The 23,980-nt window shown below is 44.2% G+C and overlaps 1 protein-coding gene across 10 annotated transcripts in view; it reads right to left on the bottom strand.

Moving 5' to 3' along the window:
- Positions 1-23,980, bottom strand: part of LRRC4C (leucine rich repeat containing 4C) — a 1,072,649-nt gene that overhangs the window by 76,435 nt on the left and 972,234 nt on the right. The gene's annotated exons all lie outside the window — the stretch shown is intronic.

A 23,980-nucleotide genomic window follows, 5' to 3' on the forward strand; every position in this document is an offset into this window, starting at 1 on the left:
ATAAACAGATATGTCTGGTCTATTTTGATTCATCCATATTTTATTTGATTATTAAAAGTTGATGTGTGTTTTTTAATACATTTTACGCTTATTAATAGGCCAAATTCAGATGACCATTTTTCGTGGTCTGAGTACAGACAGTGATGCACGACTGCCTGCGGGTTTCCTGACCTGAACTTGAAAGTGTTAAAGGCATATATGAGGTTGTAAAGTTTGGGTTAGGGAACCCACAGCCAGTCCATGCAACATGATCTGTCCTTAGACCGTGATACACAGTTGTCTGAATTCGGCATATATAATAATTTAAAAAAGACTATAGCATCTGCTCTCTTACATCTATTAAATAGTTTGTGACTTTTTCACTACCAACTCGTCTTCCTGCAACTTATTAGTTGGTCTTCCTCTTACTAAGCTCTCCAATCTATCCTTAGTGCAGCAGACAGGCTTATATTTCTGTCTAACTGTTACAATGGTGCCTCCACCCTGCGCCAGTCATTACACTGGTTGCCCATTCGCTACAGAAAACAACAGAAACTTATCACATTGACCCCCAAGGTTCTGTACAGCCTACATCTCTGGCCACGGGCACTCCTCGATGATGCATTTCCTTCCACACCTCTGTCTACCACCCTACAAATACTCTCTATAGTTTTGCACCACACTGCAGCTCCTCCTCACCTTCATCTACCACCCTACCTTTCCTCTTTATTCTGCTAATGATTTTAGACTAACATCATCCATTGTCCGACTGTTCAATTCCCATCACCAAGACTTTTCTCGTGCTGCACCAGTTTTCTGGAATGTGCCACCCCAGAAAATCAGGTTGATTCCCGTTGTCAGCAGTTTGAAGGGTATCCTAAAATCACACCTCTAGGATGTATTACATCAACATGCATTGCTTTAATTACTAATCTAACTTTTCTTAGTTCTCCCATCCTGCACTTCCCTAAGAATCTGGTCTTTTTCATCATCTGTTCTCTCCCATCACACTTTGTATCTGCACATAACACATTGGTGACCGGTTCATTCAGTTTTATATAAACACCCTTATTTATTAGACACGTCAAACTCTTTTGACCTAGTCACAAAATTATATAAGAGATAGTCCATTAATAACAGATCAGCGGGGTTCTGACTCTCAGATTAGCATATTAGCTGACTATGTGAAATAGTAATATGCAGTAACTTAAATACCATTCTTCTATTAACCCTGACATTACAAAAGCTAAAAAAGTGTTCAAATGTATTCAGTCTCTGCCCAACCAGCCAGACTGACAGTTGCAGTTTGTACTGAGCAGTGTGAGATTTCAGAAGCAGCAGGGAGGAGGGTCCCTGAGGATTTGGTTCAATAACAGGTTACAGTTGATCACTAGGAATCCTGACAGTGGAATAATTTATGATAAGCTGTTTTGGAAGCTCATTTCAGCAATAAAATGTTCAGTAAATTGTTTTAATTGTAACCGTTGGTTAATTAAAGAAAAAAGACGAGTCAACAGCAGCACCGGCCGGCATGGCTCTGCTCGTTATACCATGTACAGCTTCCTACATTAACTTAGCTTAATCAGACCCAACATGCAGTAATGCATCTCGTTCAGACACATTAGCTGGATACAGTTTCCCAGGAAACAGTTTTATACTTTGCCATCCTAAAATACGAGCGAAAAAAAAAAAATGTAATTTCAGTTTAGTGTCAGAGGACTATGTGAAGTTTTATGTGTGAAATTCATCATTTCGATTGTAAACCCAGTTTGGATGTTCTCGTCGGCTTTGACTTTAATCAGCGGTCTAAATTTAGTTGGTTCAATCATATGAAATAATGAGGCATGCATAGGAAGCTGACGGGAACGACACTGACTGGATGTGGCGCAGGGATCCGGCGAACGGCTGCACAAATTGATAATAAAACCAGTTATAGAGTCAGGGTTTTTTTGTTTGTTTTTTTTAGTGCCGATATAAAGGGGCGTTTAGACAAAACAGATGCTGGCTATAAAATAAAAAAAGAGCAGAAACAGACAGATGCTTTTTTATTTATTTTTTTCCAGTTTAATATTGTTTATTATGCATTGGGTTTTGATATAAAGGAGGAAATTTCAGGAAAAAAAAGTTCAATCTATCAGCATTAGTTTTTTGGTGGCCACAGAGGATCAGTCACATACTGTATATTGCAGCTTCTTCCAAAACTGTGTAATAAACTACAGATTTTTTTTTCTCTTTGACCCCAGAATGTTTTAGATGTTAAAGGGGACTTGTCAATATTTTTTACAACACAAGATACATATACTATTAAATAGATCTCTTAGACCTAATGAGTATAGTGTACTTACTCTGAAAATTACAGTAGAAATAGCTATATAATCCTAGTGTCATAATGAGAAATGTATGACTCTAGCTAAGGAATATGAGAGATCATGAGGCCAAGTGTACTCGGTCAAAGGCAAAATGATGGCTGCAGCTTGTACTGAGCAGTGAGAGATCTTGGAAGATGCAGGTAGGAGGGTCACTGAGGAGATGTCAATCAGGCTATGAAAGTGAAGATTCAGCAGAAGGGGACAGTGAGGAGCTATCAATCAATATGTGTAGGTAAAAAGTCAGCAGCAGGAAGAAAGGACACTGAGGAGCTACCAATCAGAAGAGGATAGTCAGCAGCAGGAAGGAAGACAGTGAGAAACTACTAATCTGGCTATGCAGGTGGAGGTTCAGAAACAGGAGGGTGGGACACTGAGGAGCTACCAATCAGACTATGTAGTTAGAGATTCAGAAGGAGAGAGGAGGGACACAGAGGAGCTAGTACCAATCAGGCTACGTAGGTAGAGATTCAGAAGGAGAGAGGAGGGACATAGAGGAGCTACCAGACATTGTAGGGGGAGATGCAGAGCAGGGAGGAGGCACAGTCAGGAGCTACCAATCAGACTATGTAGGGGAGATGCAGAGCAGGGAGGAGGGACAAGGAGGAGCTACCAATCAGACTATGTAGGGGAGATGCAGAGCAGGGAGGAGGCACACTGAGGAGCTACCAATCAGACTATGTAGGTGGAGATTCAGAAGGAGAGAGGAGGGACACAGAGGAGCTAGTACCAATCAGGCTAAATAGGTAGAGATTCAGAAGGAGAGAGGAGGGACATAGAGGAGCTATCAGACATTGTAGGGGGAGATGCAGAGCAGGGAGGAGGCACAGTCAGGAGCTACCAATCAGACTATGTAGGGGAGATGCAGAGCAGGGAGGAGGGACACTGAGGAGCTACCAATCAGACTATGTAGGGGAGATGCAGAGCAGGGAGGAGGCACACTGAGGAGCTACCAATCAGACTATGTAGGTGGAGATTCAGAAGGAGAGAGGAGGTACACAGAGGAGCTAGTACCAATCAGGCTACGTAGGTAGAGATTCAGAAGGAGAGAGGAGGGACATAGAGGAGCTACCAGACATTGTAGGGGGAGATGCAGAGCAGGGAGGAGGCACAGTCAGGAGCTACCAATCAGACTATGTAGGGGAGATGCAGAGCAGGGAGGAGGGACACTGAGGAGCTACCAATCAGACTATGTAGGGGAGATGCAGAGCAGGGAGGAGGCACACTGAGGAGCTACCAATCAGACTATGTAGGTGGAGATTCAGAAGGAGAGAGGAGGGACACAGAGGAGCTAGTACCAATCAGGCTAAATAGGTAGAGATTCAGAAGGAGAGAGGAGGGACATAGAGGAGCTATCAGACATTGTAGGGGGAGATGCAGAGCAGGGAGGAGGCACAGTCAGGAGCTACAAATCAGACTATGTAGGTGGAGATTCAGAAGGAGAGAGGTGGGACACAGAGGAGCTAGTACCAATCAGGCTATGTAGGTGGATAGTCAGCAGCAGGAAGGCAGTAAGAAACTACTAATCTAGCAATGCAGGCGGAGATTCAGAAATAGGAAGATGGAACAGTGAGGAGCTACCAATCAGACTATGTAGGTGGAGCTTGAGAAGCAGGGAGGAGGGACACTAAGGAGCTACCAATCTAGCTGTGCAGTTGGATAGTCAGCAGCAGGGAGGAGGTACACTGATAAGCTACCAGGAGGCTATGTAGGTGGAGATTCAGAAATAGGGAGCAGGGATACTGAGGAGTAATGATTTAAGCTATGCAGGTGGAGATTCATAAGCTGGACTGAGGAACACTGAGGAGCTACCTCTCATGGTATGTAGGTGGAGCTTGAGAAACATTGGATAATGGATGCTAAGGAGCTACCAAGCAGACTATGTAGGTGGAGATTCAGCAGCAGCAGGAGGGAAAATCAATTAGGTTGTGGGTTATGCAACCATTCTGAAAAGAATTTTCACAGGAAGTACAATAACCTCATCTGTAAAAAAAAAAAATTACTTTAACACTATATGCAGTTTGCATTGTGAAATATTGTGACAGATGCACTTCAAAGTCTCATTTCCAAAGCCATGCTTTTTCATTTTTTTCTTGATGTTTGAGAGGCTTTTTTGCAGGCAAGTTTTTTTTCTCACGGTGGTAAATATACCGTATCAATAAATACAGGAACTCCACCACTAATTTTCTGCATTTTTGTATACTTTAGAGTGGTAAGAACATGCTCTACTTTAAAAAAAATACAATTTTATTTCACATATTTGCACTTTTATGCAAAAAAACCCAAATTTTATCAATGTTTTTATTTCATGAGGTTTTTTTAATGGATGAAATCATAAAATGTAATGGATGGATGGATAGATAATAGTGATGAGCGAGTATTCTCGTTGCTCGGGTGATCTCCGAATATTTGTTAGTGTTTGGAGATTTAGTTTTCATTGCCACAGTTGAATGATTTACAGCTACTAGCCAGGCTGAGTACATGTGGGGGTTGCCTGGTTGCTAGGGAATCCCCACATGTAATCAAGCTGGCTAACAGATGTAAATCATTCAGCTGAGGTGATGAAAACTAAATCTCCGAACACTAAAAAATACTCGGAGACCACCCGAGCAACGAGTATATTTGCTCATCACTAATAGATAATAGATAATAAATAAATAGTTGATAGATAAAACATAGATAGATACTAGATAGATGATAGATAATAGAAAGATAATAGATATAAAGGTAAATACACTGCTCAAAAAATAAAGGGAACACTTAAACAACAGAATATAACTCCAAGTAAATCAAACTTCTGTGAAATCAAACTGTCCACTTAGGAAGCAACACTGGTTGACAATAAATTTCATATGCTATTGTGTAAATGAAATAGACAACAGGTGGAAATTATTGGAAATTATCAAGACACCCTCAATAAAGGAGTGGTTCTGCAGGTGGGGACCACAGACCACATCTCACTACCAATGCTTTCTGGCTGATGTTTTGATCACTTTTGAATGCTGGTTGTGCTTTCACACTCGTGGTAGCATGAGACGGACTCTACAACCCACACAAGTGGCTCAGGTAGTGCAGCTCATCCAGGATGGCACATCAATGCGAGCTGTGGCAAGAAGGTTTGCTGTGTCTGTCAGCATAGTGTCCAGAGGCTGGAGGCACTACCAGGAGACAGGCCAGTACACCAGGAGACGTGGAGGGGGCTGTAGGAGGGCAACAACCCAGCAGCAGGATCGCTACCTCAGCCTTTGTGCAAGGAGGAACAGGAGGAGCACTGCCAGAGCCCTGCAAAATGACCTCCAGCAGGCCACAAATATGCATGTGTCTGCACAAATGCTTGGAAACCGACTCCATGAGGATGGTCTGACTGCCCAACATCCACAGATGGGGTTGTGCTCACAACCCAACACCGTGCAGGACGCTTGGCATTTGTCACAGAAAACCAGGATTGACTAATTCACCACTGGCACCCTGTGCTCTTCACAGATGAAAGCAGGTTCACACAGAGCACATGTGACAGATGTGACAGATTCTGGAGACGCCATGGAGCGCGATCTTCTGCCTGCAACAGCCTTCAGCATGACCGGTTTGGCAGTGGGTCAGTAATGGAGTGGGGTGGTATTTCCTTGGAGGGCGGCACAGCCCTCCATGTGCTCGCCAGAGGTAGCCTGACTGCCATTAGGTACCGAGATTAGATCCTCAGACCCCTTGTGAGACCATATGCTGGTGCAGTTAGCCCTGGGTTCCTCCTAATGCAGGACAATGCCAGACCTCATGTGGCTGGAGTTTGTCAGCAGTTCCTGCAAGATGAAGGCATTGAAGCTATGGACTGGACCGCCCATTCCACAGACCTGAATCGGATTGAAAACATCTGGGACATCATGTCTCGCTCCATCCACCAACGTCATGTTGCACCACAGACTGTCCAGTGTCATGATTCTCAATGGCGAGAGAACATAGCCCAGCATATATGAGAACTAGCTCTTGGAAGATGGAAACTATACTGACCATGAACTAAACCTGCCGCACAACTAGAAGTGGCCGGGTAGCATGCCTACGTTTTTTTTATCCCTAGATGCCCAGCGCCAGCCGGAGAACTACCTAATCCTAGCAGAGGAAAAGACAGTCCTGGCTCACCTCTAGAGAAATTTTCCCAAAAGGCAGACAGAGGCCCCCACATATATTGGCGGTGATTTTAGATGAAATGACAAACGTAGTATGAAAATAGGTTTAGCAAAAATCGAGGTCCGCTTACTAGATAGCAAGAAGACAGAAAGGGCACTTTCATGGTCAGCAGAAAACCCTATCAAAACACCATCCAGAAATTACTTTAAGACTCTAGCATTAACTCATAACACCAGAGTGGCAATTTCCGCTCACAAGAGCTTTCCAGACACAGTAACGAAACAGCAGCTGTGAACAGGAACAAAATGCAAAAACACACAAGGACAAAAGTCCAACTTAGCTGGGAGTTGTCTAGTAGCAGGAACATGCACAGAAAGGCTTCTGATTACATTGTTGACCGGCATGAAACTGACAGAGGAGCAAGGTTATATAGCGACTCCCACATCCTGATAGGAGCAGGTGAACAGAGGAGATGATGCACACAAGTACAATTCCACAAGTGGCCACCGGGGGAGCCCAGAATCCAATTTCACAACAGTACCCCCCCCTCAAGGAGGGGGCACCGAACCCTCACCAGAACCACCAGGGCGATCAGGATGAGCCCTATGAAAGGCACGGACAAGATCGGAGGCATGAACATCAGAGGCAGTGACCCAAGAATTATCCTCCTGACCGTATCCCTTCCATTTGACCAGATACTGGAGTTTCCGTCTGGAAACACGAGAGTCCAAGATCTTTTCCACAACGTACTCCAACTCACCCTCAACCAACACCGGAGCAGGAGGCTCAACGGAAGGCACAGCCGGTACCTCATACCTGCGCAACAATGACCGATGAAAAACATTATGAATCGAAAAGGATGCAGGGAGGTCCAAACGGAAGGACACAGGGTTAAGAATCTCCAATATCTTGTACGGGCCGATGAACCGAGGCTTAAACTTAGGAGAAGAAACCCTCATAGGGACAAAACGAGAAGACAACCACACCAAGTCCCCAACACAAAGCCGAGGACCAACCCGACGACGGCGGTTGGCAAAAAGCTGAGTCTTCTCCTGGGACAACTTCAAATTGTCCACCACCTGCCCCCAAATCTGATGCAACCTCTCCACCACAGCATCCACTCCAGGACAATCCGAAGATTCCACTTGACCGGAGGAAAATCGAGGATGAAACCCCGAATTACAGAAAAACGGGGACACCAAGGTGGCAGAGCTGGCCCGATTATTGAGGGCGAACTCCGCCAAAGGCAAAAAAGCAACCCAATCATCCTGATCCGCAGACACAAAACACCTCAAATATGTCTCCAAGGTCTGATTAGTCCGCTCGGTCTGGCCATTAGTCTGAGGATGGAAAGCAGACGAAAAAGACAAATCTATGCCCATCCTAGCACAGAATGCCCGCCAAAATCTAGACACGAATTGGGTCCCTCTGTCAGAAACGATATTCTCCGGAATACCATGCAAACGAACAACATTTTGAAAAAACAGAGGAACCAACTCGGAAGAAGAAGGCAACTTAGGCAAGGGAACCAGATGGACCATCTTAGAGAAACGGTCACACACCACCCAGATGACAGACATCTTATGAGAAACAGGCAGATCCGAAATAAAATCCATCGAGATGTGCATCCAAGGCCTCTTCGGGATAGGCAAGGGTAACAACAATCCACTAGCCCGAGAACAACAAGGCTTGGCCCGAGCACAAACGTCACAAGACTGCACAAAGCCTCGCACATCTCGTGACAGGGAAGGCCACCAGAAGGACCTTGCCACCAAATCCCTGGTACCAAAGATTCCAGGATGACCTGCCAACGCAGAAGAATGAACCTCAGAGATGACTCTACTGGTCCAATCATCAGGAACAAACAGTCTACCAGGTGGGCAACGATCAGGTCTATCCGCCTGAAACTCCTGCAAGGCCCGCCGCAGGTCTGGAGAAACGGCAGACAATATCACTCCATCTTTAAGGATACCTGTGGGCTCAGAATTACCAGGGGAGTCAGGCTCAAAACTCCTAGAAAGGGCATCCGACTTAACATTCTTAGAACCCGGTAGGTAAGACACCACAAAATTAAACCGAGAGAAAAACAACGACCAGCGCGCCTGTCTAGGATTCAGGCGCCTGGCAGACTCAAGGTAAATTAAATTTTTGTGGTCAGTCAATACCACCACCTGATGTCTGGCCCCCTCAAGCCAGTGACGCCACTCCTCAAAAGCCCACTTCATGGCCAAAAGCTCCCGATTCCCAATATCATAATTCCGCTCGGCGGGCAAAAAATTTACGGGAAAAAAAAGCACAAGGTCTCACCACGGAGCAGTCGGAACTTCTCTGCGACAACACCGCCCCAGCTCCGATTTCAGAAGCGTCGACCTCAACCTGAAAAGGAAGAGCAACATCAGGCTGACGCAACACTGGGGCGGAAGAAAAGCGGCGCTTGAGCTCCCGAAAGGCCTCCACAGCATCAGGGGACCAATCAGCAACATCAGCACCCTTCTTAGTCAAATCAGTCAATGGTTTTACAACATCAGAAAAACCAGCAATAAATCGACGATAAAAGTTAGCAAAGCCCAAAAATTTCTGAAGACTCTTAAGAGAAGAGGGTTGCGTCCAATCACCAATAGCCTGAACCTTGACAGGATCCATCTCGATGGAAGAGGGGGAAAAAATGTATCCCAAGAAGGAAATCTTTTGAACCCCAAAAACACACTTAGAACCCTTCACACACAAGGAATTAGACCGCAAAACCTGAAAAACCCTCCTGACCTGCTGGACATGAGAGTCCCAGTCATCCGAAAAAATCAGAATATCATCCAGATACACAATCATAAATTTATCCAAATAATCGCGGAAAATGTCATGCATAAAGGACTGGAAGACTGAAGGGGCATTTGAAAGACCAAAAGGCATCACCAAATACTCAAAATGGCCCTCGGGCGTATTAAATGCGGTTTTCCACTCATCCCCCTGCTTGATTCGCACCAAATTATACGCCCCACGGAGATCAATCTTAGAGAACCACTTGGCCCCCTTTATACGAGCAAACAAATCAGTAAGCAGTGGTAACGGATATTGATATTTAACCGTGATTTTATTCAAAAGTCGATAATCAATACACGGCCTCAAAGAGCCGTCTTTCTTAGACACAAAGAAAAAAACGGCTCCTAAGGGAGATGACGAAGGACGAATATGTCCCTTTTCCAAGGACTCCTTTATATATTCTCGCATAGCCGCGTGTTCAGGCACAGACAGATTAAATAAACGACCCTTAGGGTATTTACTACCCGGAATCAAGTCTATGGCACAATCGCACTCCCGGTGCGGAGGTAGTGAACCAACCTTGGGTTCTTCAAAAACGTCACGAAAGTCAGACAAGAATTCAGGAATCTCAGAGGGAATAGATGATGAAATGGAAACCAAAGGTACGTCCCCATGAGTTCCTTTACATCCCCAGCTTAACACAGACATAGCTCTCCAGTCGAGGACTGGGTTATGAGATTGCAGCCATGGCAATCCCAGCACCAAAACATCATGTAGATTATACAGCACCAGAAAGCGAATAACCTCCTGGTGATCCGGATTAACACGCATAGTCACTTGTGTCCAGTATTGTGGTTTATTACTAGCCAATGGGGTGGAGTCAATCCCTTTCAGAGGTATCGGAGCCTCCAATGGCTCCAAATCATACCCACAGCGTTTGGCAAAGGACCAATCCATAAGACTCAAAGCAGCGCCAGAGTCGACATACGCGTCCGCGGTAATAGATGACAAAGAACAAATCAGGGTCACAGATAGAATAAACTTAGACTGTAAAGTGCTAATTGAAACAGACTTGTCAGGCTTCTTAGTACGCTTAAAGCATGCTGATATAACATGAGTTGAATCACCACAATAGAAGCACAACCCATTTTTTCGTCTAAAATTCTGCCGCTCGCTTCTGGACAGAATTCTATCACATTGCATATTTTCTGGCGTTTTCTCAGTAGACACCGCCAAATGGTGCACAGGTTTGCGCTCCCGCAGACGCCTATCGATCTGAATAGCCATCGTCATGGACTCATTCAGACTCGCAGGCACAGGGAACCCCACCATAACATCCTTAATGGCATCAGAGAGACCTTCTCTGAAAATCGCCGCCAGGGCGCACTCATTCCACTGAGTAAGCACAGACCATTTGCGGAATTTTTGGCAGTATATTTCAGCTTCATCTTGCCCCTGAGACAAGGACATCAAGGCCCTTTCCGCCTGAAGCTCTAAATGAGGTTCCTCATAAAGCAACCCCAAGGCCAGAAAAAACGCATCCACATTGAGCAACGCAGGATCCCCTGGTGCCAATGCAAAAGCCCAGTCTTGAGGGTCGCCCCGGAGCAAGGAAATTACAATCCTGACCTGCTGTGCAGGGTCTCCGGCAGAGCGAGACTTCAGGGACAAAAACAATTTGCAATTATTTTTAAAATTTTGAAAGTGAGATCTATTCCCCGAGAAGAATTCAGGCAAAGGAATTCTAGGCTCAGACATAGGTGCATGAACAACAAAATCTTGCAAATTTTGTACCTTTGTGGCGAGATTATTCAAACCTGTAGCTACACTCTGAAGATCCATTTGAAACAGGTGAACACAGAGCCATTCAAGGATTAGAAGGAGAGAAAGAGAGGAAGGCTGCAGTATAGGCAGACTAGCAAGTGATTCAATTAAGAGCACACTCAGAACTAGAGGGAAAAAAAAAAAAAAAAAAAAAATTGTAGCAGACTTCTTTTTTCTCTCCTTTCTCAGCCAGTAATTTAACCCTTTTTTTTTTTTGGCCGGTCAAACTGTCATGATTCTCAATGGCGAGAGAACATAGCCCAGCATATATGAGAACTAGCTCTTGGAAGATGGAAACTATACTGACCATGAACTAAACCTGCCGCACAACTAGAAGTGGCCGGGTAGCATGCCTACGTTTTTTTTATCCCTAGATGCCCAGCGCCAGCCGGAGAACTACCTAATCCTAGCAGAGGAAAAGACAGTCCTGGCTCACCTCTAGAGAAATTTTCCCAAAAGGCAGACAGAGGCCCCCACATATATTGGCGGTGATTTTAGATGAAATGACAAACGTAGTATGAAAATAGGTTTAGCAAAAATCGAGGTCCACTTACTAGATAGCAAGAAGACAGAAAGGGCACTTTCATGGTCAGCAGAAAACCCTATCAAAACACCATCCAGAAATTACTTTAAGACTCTAGCATTAACTCATAACACCAGAGTGGCAATTTCCGCTCACAAGAGCTTTCCAGACACAGTAACGAAACAGCAGCTGTGAACAGGAACAAAATGCAAAAACACACAAGGACAAAAGTCCAACTTAGCTGGGAGTTGTCTAGTAGCAGGAACATGCACAGAAAGGCTTCTGATTACATTGTTGACCGGCATGAAACTGACAGAGGAGCAAGGTTATATAGCGACTCCCACATCCTGATAGGAGCAGGTGAACAGAGGAGATGATGCACACAAGTACAATTCCACAAGTGGCCACCGGGGGAGCCCAGAATCCAATTTCACAACAGTCCAGGAGTTGGTGGATGCTTTAGTCCATTTCTAGGAGGAGATCCCTCAGGAGACCATCCACCCCTCAACAGGAGAATGCCCAAGCGTTGTACAGTAGGGAGGTCATACAGGCACGTGGAGGCCACACACAATACTGAGCATCATTTCCTTGTCTTGAGGCATTTCCACTGAAGTTGGATCAGCCTGTAATTTGATTTTCCACTTTGATTTTGAGATTCATTCCAAATCCAGACCTCCATGGGATATTCATTTTGACTTACATTTATCATTTTTATGTTTTATTGTTCTCAACACATTCCACTATGCAATGAATACAAATTTGCAACTGAAATATTTAATTCAGTGATATCTAGGATGTGGGATTCTAGTGTTCCCTTTATTTTTTTGAGCAGTGTATATAATAGATGATATATAGATAATAGATAGATAATAGATAGTGATGAGCGAGTGTACTCATTGCTCTGGTTTTCCCGAGCACGCTCTGGTGATCTCCGAGCATTTGTGACTGCTCGGAGATTTAGTTTTTATCAACACAGCTGCATGATTTATGGCTGCTAGCCAGCCTGAGTACAAGAGGGGGTTGCCTGGTTGCTAGGGAATCCCCACATGTAATCAAGCTGTCTAACAGTCACAAATTATGCAGCTGCGGCAAGGAAAACTAAATCTCCGAGCACTCATAAATACTCAGAGATCACCCGAGCATGCTTAGGAAAACCCGACCAACGAGTATACTAATATACTCATCACTAATAATAGATAAATATATAATAGATAGATGACAGATAGATAATAGATAGGATACTGGAAAGTTAGTTAGCAGCACAGATTGTGTTTGCAATGGATAGATGATGAATTTACTGGAGTTTCCTTTTTTTGGGAGGAACCATTGATGGAATCGTTAAACAAAGACAATTGTTTATTTGTAAAACAAGGAATCCGGATTGTTGCGTGGACTGTAAAAAGAACCAGTTAGATGATGGGAGAAGCACTGCTCCATGCAATAAGGGCCGAAAGTGAATGAGTATTGAGTAGCGGGTGCAGCTGTTTAGTCTACATCAGCAATGCTTAAGGAATATCTATAACCAGCTCCCGCGTGCACTAGGCAGCACCAGCTGTGCCGTCGTAAGTGATTTTCCCCTTTTACTCTCCAATTGGGAATCTTCGAGAACAAATATCAGCCACAGGGAACCATCCTATCACTCTGAGATCTGATTGCAAAGCTGGTAGACGATTCTTAATTACCTCATAGCTATCTGCCTCGCTACAGCGAATGGATGCAGCTGAAAATATGGCAGAAGCAAGAGGAAGAGCGCGGCAAAAAAACATAAGACTAATGATACTCATCATCGTCATTGAAGATTTATCCATAATGGGCGCGATCCTATCAGACTGTCTGGGTATAGGAGATTTATCTACTGTAGATGTAGGATAAATACAGATGACAGCGTGCCAAGAAAACCACTAAATGTGCAGCAAGTCAACGCAGGAGATGGGGATTTTACTAAAATATAAATGATAAAAAACTGTGGTGTCAGGATAAATACTAAAGATAGATCGATACTGAAGGCTGCTGCCATGGAGGCCCCTCAGGCACATAAACCCTATTCACTATTTCATTCCCAATCAGTTAATTGTACGTTTACTGTAACATTACACAGAATAGAAAAGTCATATAATATTCTCAAGAGGACCAAAAAAGGTTTGGAGGACCATGTCACATTCTGTCACTTGCTTACTATTCTTATGACACTCCATATTACCTGTGTCATTTTCCTAATTTCTCCTCCATTATCTTATTATTCTATGTCACTTTCTTATTTTTAACACTTCCTTAACATTCTTCTGCTGCTTGTTTATTGTTTGTATTGCATTTTCTTATTATATATTTTCACCTGCTTTTTTTTCTCAAGGTACTTGATTAGTATCTTGCTGACATGGTAACATCCCTAAGTCACTTGCTTATTACCTCTGTCTTAATATTAACTCAATCATACTGTCTAGTTATTCTTGTATACTTTGCTCATTATCACTGTGTCACTTGCTTATTATCCCCGTGGCACTTGTTTATTATCTCGGTTTAACTTGTCCATTATTCCTGAACTGCTTACACATTTTTCCAGAGTTCTTTGCTTATCATCTGTTTCACTTGCGATTGATTATTATCCAACTTTAACTTGCTTCAACTTAAAAAGACGCTTGCATATTTTCCAGTGTAACATGCTTATCTGTTTCACCTGCTTATTATCAATGTGTTATTTAATATCTATCCCTGTATAATTTGCTTATAATACAAATGATTAGGGATGAGCGTTAGGGTTTAGTGGGCCTGTGGAAGTTCATTTTCTGATACCTGACCCAAACTTTAATCTAAAGTTTGGTTCCGGTACCAGAACTGTACCTGAATTTGGACCAGAACTCAAATCCCATTAGATCTTTTGAGCTGGAAAATTCTCTCTCTCTCTACAATGGATTTCCCCCAGAAATCCAAATATTGTAACCGTCTTCTGGGAGAAGTCTGTGTTCGGAGTTTAGCACGGGACACTAACTGTCCGGTACCTACCCCAAACTTTTTGTTTGGGTTCACTCATCTCTAATGAGCGGACTCATGGAAGTTCAGATTCTGGTAACAACCCAAACTTTATTCCAAAGTTCAGAACTGTACCTGATCTTGAACTAGAACCCTGTTGTGAATTAGACTTTTTTGGCTCCCTCTTGTGGTCACTAGTGATATGACTCTGGGATTGTCTTTCCTCAGTTTGGCACCCACCTGGGTCGTTAGTCCAGGGGTGTTGCTATATGAACTTCCTGAATTCTCAGTCTGGTGCCTGGCATCGTTGTAATCAGTTCTTTCTGTTTGCTCCTGTCTGCTGGTCCGGGTTCTTGCAAAATTAAGCTAAGTCTTGCTTCCTTGTCTTTTGGTTATTTGCATTGCTCTTATTTTTTGTCCAGCTTGTACTAAATGTGATTCCTGATTTTGCTGGAAGCTCTAGGGGGCTGGTATTCTCCCCCCGGGCCGTTAGACGGTTCGGGGGTTCTTGAATATCCAGCGTGGAAATTTTGATAGGGTTTTTGCTGACCGTATAAGTCATCTTACTATATTCTGCTATTAGTCAGTGGGCCTCTTTTTGCTAAATACCTAGTTCATTCTTACGTTTGTCTTTTCTTCTTACCTCACCGTTATTATTTGTTGGGGGCTTGTATCCAACTTTTGGGGTCTTTTCTCTGGAGGCAAGAAAGGTCTATCTTTTCCCTTCTAGGGTTAGTTAGTTCTCCGGCTGGCGCGAGACGTCTAGAACCAACGTAGGCACGTTCCCCGGCTGCTGCTATTTGTGGTGCTAGGATTAGATATACGGTCAGCCCAGTTACCACTGCCCTATGAGCTGGTTTTTTGTGTTTGCAGACTTGGTATTTATTTCTGAGACCCTCTGCCATTGGGGTCATAACAGTATGCCAGGCCAACATTGAATGTTTAATGCATTGCAGAAGTGGGATAATAAGAAAGGAAATTCTGAGTTTTTTTTTTTTCCTCTCTTTCTTCCTCCCCTTTACCTCTGAGTGGCTTGAGCTTGCTGCAGACATGAATGTCCAGACTTTGATTTCAAGTGTGGATCAGCTTGCTGCTCGTGTGCAGGGCATACAAGATTTTGTTACCAGTAGTCCAATGTCTGAACCTAAAATACCTATTCCTGAACTGTTCTCTGGAGACCGATTTAAGTTTAGGAATTTCAGGAATAATTGTAAATTGTTTCTATCTCTGAGACCCCGTTCGTCTGGAGACTCAGCTCAGCAAGTTAAAATTGTTATCTCTTTCTTGCGGGGCGACCCTCAGGATTGGGCTTTTTCGCTAGCGCCAGGAGATCCGGCATTGGCGAATATTGATGCGTTTTTTCTGGCGCTCGGATTGCTTTACGAGGAACCCAATCTTGAAATTCAGGCAGAAAAAGCCTTGCTGGCTATTTCTCAGGGCCAGGATGAAGCTGAAGTGTATTGCCAAAAATTTCGGAAATGGTCCGTGCTTACTCAGTGGAATGAGTGTGCTCTGGCCGCAAATTTCAGAAATGGCCTTTCTGAAGCCATTAAGAATGTGATGGTGGGTTTCTCCATTCCTACAAGTCTGAATGATTCCATGGCGCTGGCTATTCAAATTGATCGGCGTTTGCGGGAGCGCAAAACTGCTAATCCTCTGGTGGTGTTGTCTGAACAGACACCTGATTTAATGCAATGTGATAGAATTCAGACTAGAAATGAACGGAAAAATCATAGACGTCAGAATGGGTTGTGTTTTTACTGTGGTGATTCTACACATGTTATATCAGCATGCTCTAAACGCCTAACAGGGGTTGTTAGCCCTGTCGCCATTGGTAATTTGCAACCTAAATTTATTTTGTCTGTGACTTTAATTTGCTCATTGTCTTCCTACCCTGTTATGGCGTTTGTGGATTCAGGTGCTGCCCTGAGTCTTATGGATCTGTCATTTGCCAGGCGCTGTGGTTTTGTTCTTGAGCCATTGGTAAATCCTATCCCTCTTAGAGGTATTGATGCTACGCCATTGGCGGAAAATAAACCGCAGTTTTGGACACAGGTAACCATGTGTATGACTCCTGAACATCGGGAGGTGATTCGTTTTCTTGTTCTGCATAAAATGCATGATTTGGTCGTTTTGGGTCTACCATGGTTACAGACCCATAATCCAGTCTTGGATTGGAAGGCAATGTCTGTGTCAAGTTGGGGCTGTCAGGGAATTCATGGTGATTCCCCGCCAGTGCCTATTGCTTCCTCTACTCCTTCGGAAGTTCCTGAGTATTTGTCTGATTTTCAGGATGTATTCAGCGAGTCCAGGTCCAGTGCTCTGCTTCCTCATAGGGACTGTGACTGCGCTATAGATTTGATTCCAGGTAGTAAATTTCCTAAGGGAAGACTATTTAATCTGTCTGTACCTGAGCATACCGCAATGCGTTCATATATCAAGGAATCTCTGGAGAAGGGGCATATCCGTCCATCCCCTTCCCCTCTTGGTGCGGGATTCTTTTTTGTGGCCAAGAAGGACGGATTTTTGAGACCTTGTATTGACTATCGGCTTCTGAATAAAATCACTGTTAAATTTCAGTATCCTTTGCCTCTGTTGTCGGACTTGTTTGCCCGGATTAAAGGTGCCAAGTGGTTCACCAAGATAGATCTTCGTGGTGCGTACAACCTTGTGCGCATTAGGCAGGGAGATGAATGGAAAACTGCATTTAATACACCCGAAGGTCATTTTGAGTACTTGGTGATGCCTTTTGGGCTCTCTAATGCTCCTTCAGTGTTTCAGTCCTTTATGCATGATATTTTCCGGAAGTATCTGGATAAATTTATGATTGTTTATCTGGATGATATTCTGTTTTTTTCTGATGATTGGGACTCGCATGTAGAGCAGGTCAGGATGGTGTTTCAGGTCTTGCGTGAGAATGCTTTGTTTGTTAAGGGCTCAAAGTGTCTCTTTGGAGTACAGAAGGTTCCCTTTTTGGGTTTTATTTTCTCCCCTTCTGCGGTGGAGATGGACCCAGTCAAGGTCCGAGCTATTCATGATTGGACTCAACCCACGTCAGTTAAGAGTCTTCAGAAGTTCTTGGGTTTTGCTAACTTCTACCGTCGTTTTATCGCTAATTTTTCTAGCGTTGTTAAACCTTTGACGGATATGACCAAGAAAGGTTCTGATGTTGCTAACTGGGCTCCTGCAGCCGTGGAAGCTTTCCAAGAGTTGAAGCGCCGGTTTACTTCAGCGCCTGTTTTGTGCCAGCCTGATGTCTCACTTCCCTTTCAGGTTGAAGTGGATGCTTCTGAGATTGGGGCAGGGGCCGTTTTGTCGCAGAGAGGCCCTGGTTGCTCTGTAATGAGACCATGTGCTTTTTTCTCTAGGAAGTTTTCGCCTGCTGAGCGGAATTATGATGTTGGCAATCGGGAGTTGCTAGCTATGAAGTGGGCATTTGAGGAGTGGCGTCATTGGCTCGAGGGTGCTAAGCATCGTGTGGTGGTCTTGACTGATCACAAAAATCTGATGTATCTCGAGTCTGCTAAACGCCTGAATCCTAGACAGGCCCGTTGGTCATTGTTTTTCTCCCGTTTTGACTTTGTGGTCTCGTATTTACCAGGTTCAAAGAATGTGAAGGCTGATGCTCTTTCAAGGAGCTTTGTGCCTGACTCTCCTGGAGTCGCAGAACCAGTTGGTATTCTTAAGGAGGGAGTAATCTTGTCAGCCATTTCTCCGGATTTGCGACGTGTGTTGCAGAGATTTCAGGCTGGTAGACCTGACTCTTGTCCACCTGACAGACTGTTTGTTCCTGATAAGTGGACCAGCAGAGTCATTTCGGAGGTTCATTCCTCGGTGTTGGCAGGGCATCCGGGAATTTTTGGCACCAGAGATTTGGTGGCTAGGTCCTTTTGGTGGCCTTCCTTGTCACGGGATGTGCGGTCATTTGTGCAGTCCTGTGGGACTTGTGCTCGAGCTAAGCCTTGCTGTTCTCGTGCCAGCGGGTTGCTCTTGCCCTTGCCTGTCCCGAAGAGGCCTTGGACACACATTTCCATGGATTTCATTTCAGATCTTCCGGTGTCTCAGGGCATGTCTGTCATCTGGGTGGTATGTGATCGCTTTTCCAAGATGGTCCATTTGGTATCTTTGCCTAAGCTGCCTTCCTCTTCCGATCTGGTTCCTTTGTTCTTTCAGAATGTGGTTAGTTTACACGGCATTCCTGAGAATATCGTGTCTGACAGAGGATCCCAGTTTGTTTCCAGGTTCTGGCGATCCTTTTGTGCTAAGATGGGCATTGATTTGTCGTTTTCGTCTGTCTTTCATCCTCAGACTAATGGACAAACGGAACGAACTAATCAGACTCTGGAGGCTTATTTGAGGTGTTTTGTTTCTGCAGATCAGGATGATTGGGTGACCTTCTTGCCGTTGGCTGAGTTTGCCCTTAATAATCGGGCTAGTTCCGCTACTTTGGTTTCGCCATTTTTCTGCAACTCTGGTTTCCATCCTCGTTTTTCCTCGGGACATGTGGAGCCTTCTGACTGTCCTGGGGTAGATTCTGTGGTGGATAGGTTGCAGCAGATTGGGAATCATGTGGTGGACAACTTAAAGTTGTCACAGGAGAAGGCTCAGCGTTCTGCCAACCGCCGCCGCGGTGTGGGTCCCCGACTTCGTGTTGGGGATTTGGTATGGCTGTCTTCTCGATTTGTTCCTATGAAGGTCTCCTCTCCTAAATTTAAGCCTCGCTTCATCGGTCCTTACAAGATATTGGAAATCCTTAATCCTGTGTCCTTTCGCTTGGATCTTCTGGTGTCGTTTGCCATTCACAACGTGTTCCATAGGTCTTTGTTGCGGCGGTACGTTGTACCTGTGGTTCCTTCTGTTGAGCCTCCTGCTCCGGTGTTGGTTGAGGGCGAGTTGGAGTACGTGGTGGAGAAGATCTTGGATTCTCGTCTCTCCAGGCGGAGGCTTCAGTATCTGGTCAAGTGGAAGGGCTATGGTCAGGAGGATAATTCCTGGGTGGTTGCCTCTGATGTGCATGCAGCCGATGTAGTTCGGGCCTTTCACGCTGCTCATCCTGATCGCCCTGGTGGTCTTGGTGAGGGTTCGGTGACCCCTCCTTAAAGGGGGGGTACTGTTGTGAATTAGACTTTTTTGGCTCCCTCTTGTGGTCACTAGTGATATGACTCTGGGATTGTCTTTCCTCAGTTTGGCACCCACCTGGGTCGTTAGTCCAGGGGTGTTGCTATATGAACTTCCTGAATTCTCAGTCTGGTGCCTGGCATCGTTGTAATCAGTTCTTTCTGTTTGCTCCTGTCTGCTGGTCCGGGTTCTTGCAAAATTAAGCTAAGTCTTGCTTCCTTGTCTTTTGGTTATTTGCATTGCTCTTATTTTTTGTCCAGCTTGTACTAAATGTGATTCCTGATTTTGCTGGAAGCTCTAGGGGGCTGGTATTCTCCCCCCGGGCCGTTAGACGGTTCGGGGGTTCTTGAATATCCAGCGTGGAAATTTTGATAGGGTTTTTGCTGACCGTATAAGTCATCTTACTATATTCTGCTATTAGTCAGTGGGCCTCTTTTTGCTAAATACCTAGTTCATTCTTACGTTTGTCTTTTCTTCTTACCTCACCGTTATTATTTGTTGGGGGCTTGTATCCAACTTTTGGGGTCTTTTCTCTGGAGGCAAGAAAGGTCTATCTTTTCCCTTCTAGGGTTAGTTAGTTCTCCGGCTGGCGCGAGACGTCTAGAACCAACGTAGGCACGTTCCCCGGCTGCTGCTATTTGTGGTGCTAGGATTAGATATACGGTCAGCCCAGTTACCACTGCCCTATGAGCTGGTTTTTTGTGTTTGCAGACTTGGTATTTATTTCTGAGACCCTCTGCCATTGGGGTCATAACAGAACCCCATTGACAATAATGGGGACCTGAATTTTTGAGCTGGAAAAAAATGTCTCTGTCTCTCTGTCCCGAAGGCCAATAATTGCAACGGACTTTTGGGAAAAGTCCATGCTCACACTATGACAGTCCGGTACGAACCCCGAACTTTTAAGTCCAGGTATGCTCATCTCTACCAGTGATACATGCATATTTTACCTTTGTCACTTGCTCATTATCCCTTTGTCACTTGCTTATTATCCTTTTGTCACTTGCTTATTATCCCTTTGTCACTTGCTTATTATCCCTTTGCCACTTTCTTATTATTGAGTGCTGCATCTGCAAAATACAGTGCCTAGTGATAATTTATTAATGTAATGTTCTGCAATACTCTATATGTTTATTGCTGCTGGTTTCTACATATGTTCAGTGTATATGCTCATTAGTGTGTTAACATTATAAAAACGATGCATCCATATTTTCCACCTCTCTCTTTCTTATTTGTTTTATCCCAGTTATAACAGAATATACAGCACTCGTTATATATGTGATTGGTTGTGCCAGATGATCACATGACTGTAGCAACGCCAAGCCATGAGTAATCGACTTCTACTATTTTATTACTGTGTTTCACTGTAGACAAATGGAGCCCGAGGACACAAATCAAATGAATGTTATGCCTCTAGTCTGCCATTTACTTCTTCTAAAAATGTTAGGTTGCCATCGAGGTCAGGATGACAAGGGCAGATGTCTAAACCAGCATAGAAAACAATTCAATACAAAATTTGAATGGGAACGGTGGTTTAGAATTAACCCTTTTCTTTTCTTTAGTGACAAAATTTACTCACATTTCTTGGGAACAATCTACAACCCCAATTCCCTAAAAAAGTTGGGATGCTATATAAAATGTAAAAAAAAAGGTTGCAATGATTGGCTAATCTCTTATAGCCATATTTCTTAAACAACAAAACCATCCGGATGATAATTTGGGAAAGATGGGCAATGGATCGAAAACCAAAAGGCAAGGAATTTTGTTCATTTTCTAGGAAAATTGACATTGGAATAAGAATAGATCAAGTATAAAACCTCATGCTCATGACCGTGTGACATACTGAATGGATGAATTACATGGCACCTATAGAGTATATACTCATACCATACCTCCAATTTGATCAATATGAAATATAAAAAATGCATAGTATGCTCCATCAGATGGCATATATTGTGTAATACCACTGACTCTCTGCATGACCTCCCACCATGTAGGGACACGAATATACTCACCACTGCAGGCACTGCAGTGAGCTCTTTATCCCCTACTTGCTGTTTGCTGTAGGCTCTGTATCCTCTGCTTGCTGTGCATACTTCCTGGCTGCATGCTTAGGGTGGCCACACTTGCGCTTCCTGATTCTTAAAGAAACTGTGTGCATTCCTAATGTGTCACCATCCTATTGAGAGGCACTGTGTACTTAAAGCACCTCCACCTGTTGGGAGGTGCCTGAGCAACATGCTTATTCAGTGTGTTTGTGCACCTGCTGAGATGCCAGGTCCTTGCCTGTTCTTACCACCCTGGGGGCTGAATACCCAGGCCTGAACCCCTGAATCTTTACCTGTATCTGATCTTTCCAGTTTCTTCCATCCTGGGGGCTGAATACCTAGGCCTGAACCTTGAATTTGCACTTGTGTCTGTCATTGTCTGAATTAGGACCTATTCCTGAACCTGTTTGTATCTTAGCCTGAATCTTTCCCTAAAACTTGCAGTGTCTGAATCTGTACCTTTCCCTAAAACCTGCAGTATTTGAACCAATACCTATCCCAAAAACATGCATTATCTGAACCTGTTCCTATCTCTGAAACCTATAGTGACTGGACATGTTTCCATTTCATTTGAAAAAAATTAACTCATTTACAAATTGAAGGCAGAGATACATCTAAAAAAAAGTCAAGACAGGGTTAAGAAAAGGCTGCAAAAGTGATTGGTACTAATGAAAAACAACTGGAGGGTCAATTTTCATCTAAGTCTGAGCATAAAGCAAGTGTTAAGGCCCCATCTCACTTAGCAACGCTAAAGCGATCCCGACAACGATACGACCTGTCAGGGATCGTTGCTGCGTTGCTATGTGGTCGCTGGTGAGATGTCAAACAGTGAGATCTTCCAACGATCGCTGCTGCGATCTCACTATTTGACATCTCACCAGCGACCTGTAGCGACCTGTACAACGATGTCACATGGGAGCTATTATGACGATTCAGTGTCTGAGTCGTCAACGAGGTCGTTGGTAAGGTGCCAAACACAGCGATGTGTGCTACCCAGCGGGACCTCAACGATCAAAAAACGGTCCAGGCCATTCCGACACGACCAGCGATCTCGCAGCAGGGGCCTGATCACTGGTACGTGTCACACATAGCGAGATCGCTACTGAGGTCGCTGTTGCGTCACAAAACTTGTGACTCAGCAGCGATCTCGCTAGCGATCTCGCTATGTGAGACGGGGCCTTTAGAGAGGCAGAGTCTCTCCGAAGCAAAGATGCTCAGAGGTCACCAATCTGAACAACTGCATCTGACACTGACCTTCTGATCTGTTCTATGTTCTGTTGTAAATACAATTTTGATGTCGAGGAACAGCACTCCTCCGCCTCCAATTGTCAGGACAATACTCAATTCAGTTTCACGTATTACATATTATGGCGTGGGACAGAACGATGGATAGGTGAGGGATATTATTTTTTATTTTTATTTTATTACAGGAGACGAGGGCTTCGGTGGCATTAGGCATTAGGTGAATATAACTGTGTTTGTTATTTTTAAATAAAAACAGAAAAGTGTTTTGTTTTATTTCAAATAAAAGACTTCATTCTTGCTGTGTCTTTATTTAACATACAACTATACACTGTGTTCCAAATTATTATGCAAATTGGATTTAAGTGTGATAAAGATTTAATTGTTTTGTTTTTCAAATAAACTCGTGGATATTGGGTATTGTGTCTCAGGGCTCAATGGATCACTGAAATCAATCTTAAACACATGGGATAATTAGTTTTCCAGGTGATTCTAATGAAAGGAAAACTACTTAAAAATGATGTTCCACATTATTAAAGGGCACCTGTCACCCCGTTTTTTCAGTATGAGATAAAAATACTGTTAAATAGGGCCTGAGCTGTGCATTACAACAGTGTATTTTGTGGACCCCGATTCCCCACCTATGCTGCCAAAATACGTTACCAAAGTAGCCGTTTTCGCCTGTCAATCAGGCTGGTCTGGTCAAAAGGGCGTGGTGTCTTCCCCCAGATCTTGCTTAGTTTTCCGTTGGTGGCGTAGTGGTTTGCGCATGCCCAAGGTCCCGAATCCACTGCACAGGGGAGTTAAAAGAGCGCGATGTGCACTATTTCATTGGTGATCGGTGGGGGCGGCCATCTTCCTTTGGCCGCGCGTGCGCAGAAGCGGCGCTCTGCTGGCCGTGGCTTCAGGAACATGGCCGCGGGATGCCGCGCGTGCGCAGATGGAGATCGCGGCGGCCATTTTCCTGAAGCCGAGATGCGAACTCTGCTTCAGGAAAATGGCCGCCGCGATCTCCATCTGCGCACGCGCGGCAT

The sequence above is a fragment of the Ranitomeya variabilis genome, chromosome 2 (genome assembly GCF_051348905.1).
Source record: "Ranitomeya variabilis isolate aRanVar5 chromosome 2, aRanVar5.hap1, whole genome shotgun sequence".
NCBI classification, from domain to species: domain Eukaryota; kingdom Metazoa; phylum Chordata; class Amphibia; order Anura; family Dendrobatidae; genus Ranitomeya; species Ranitomeya variabilis.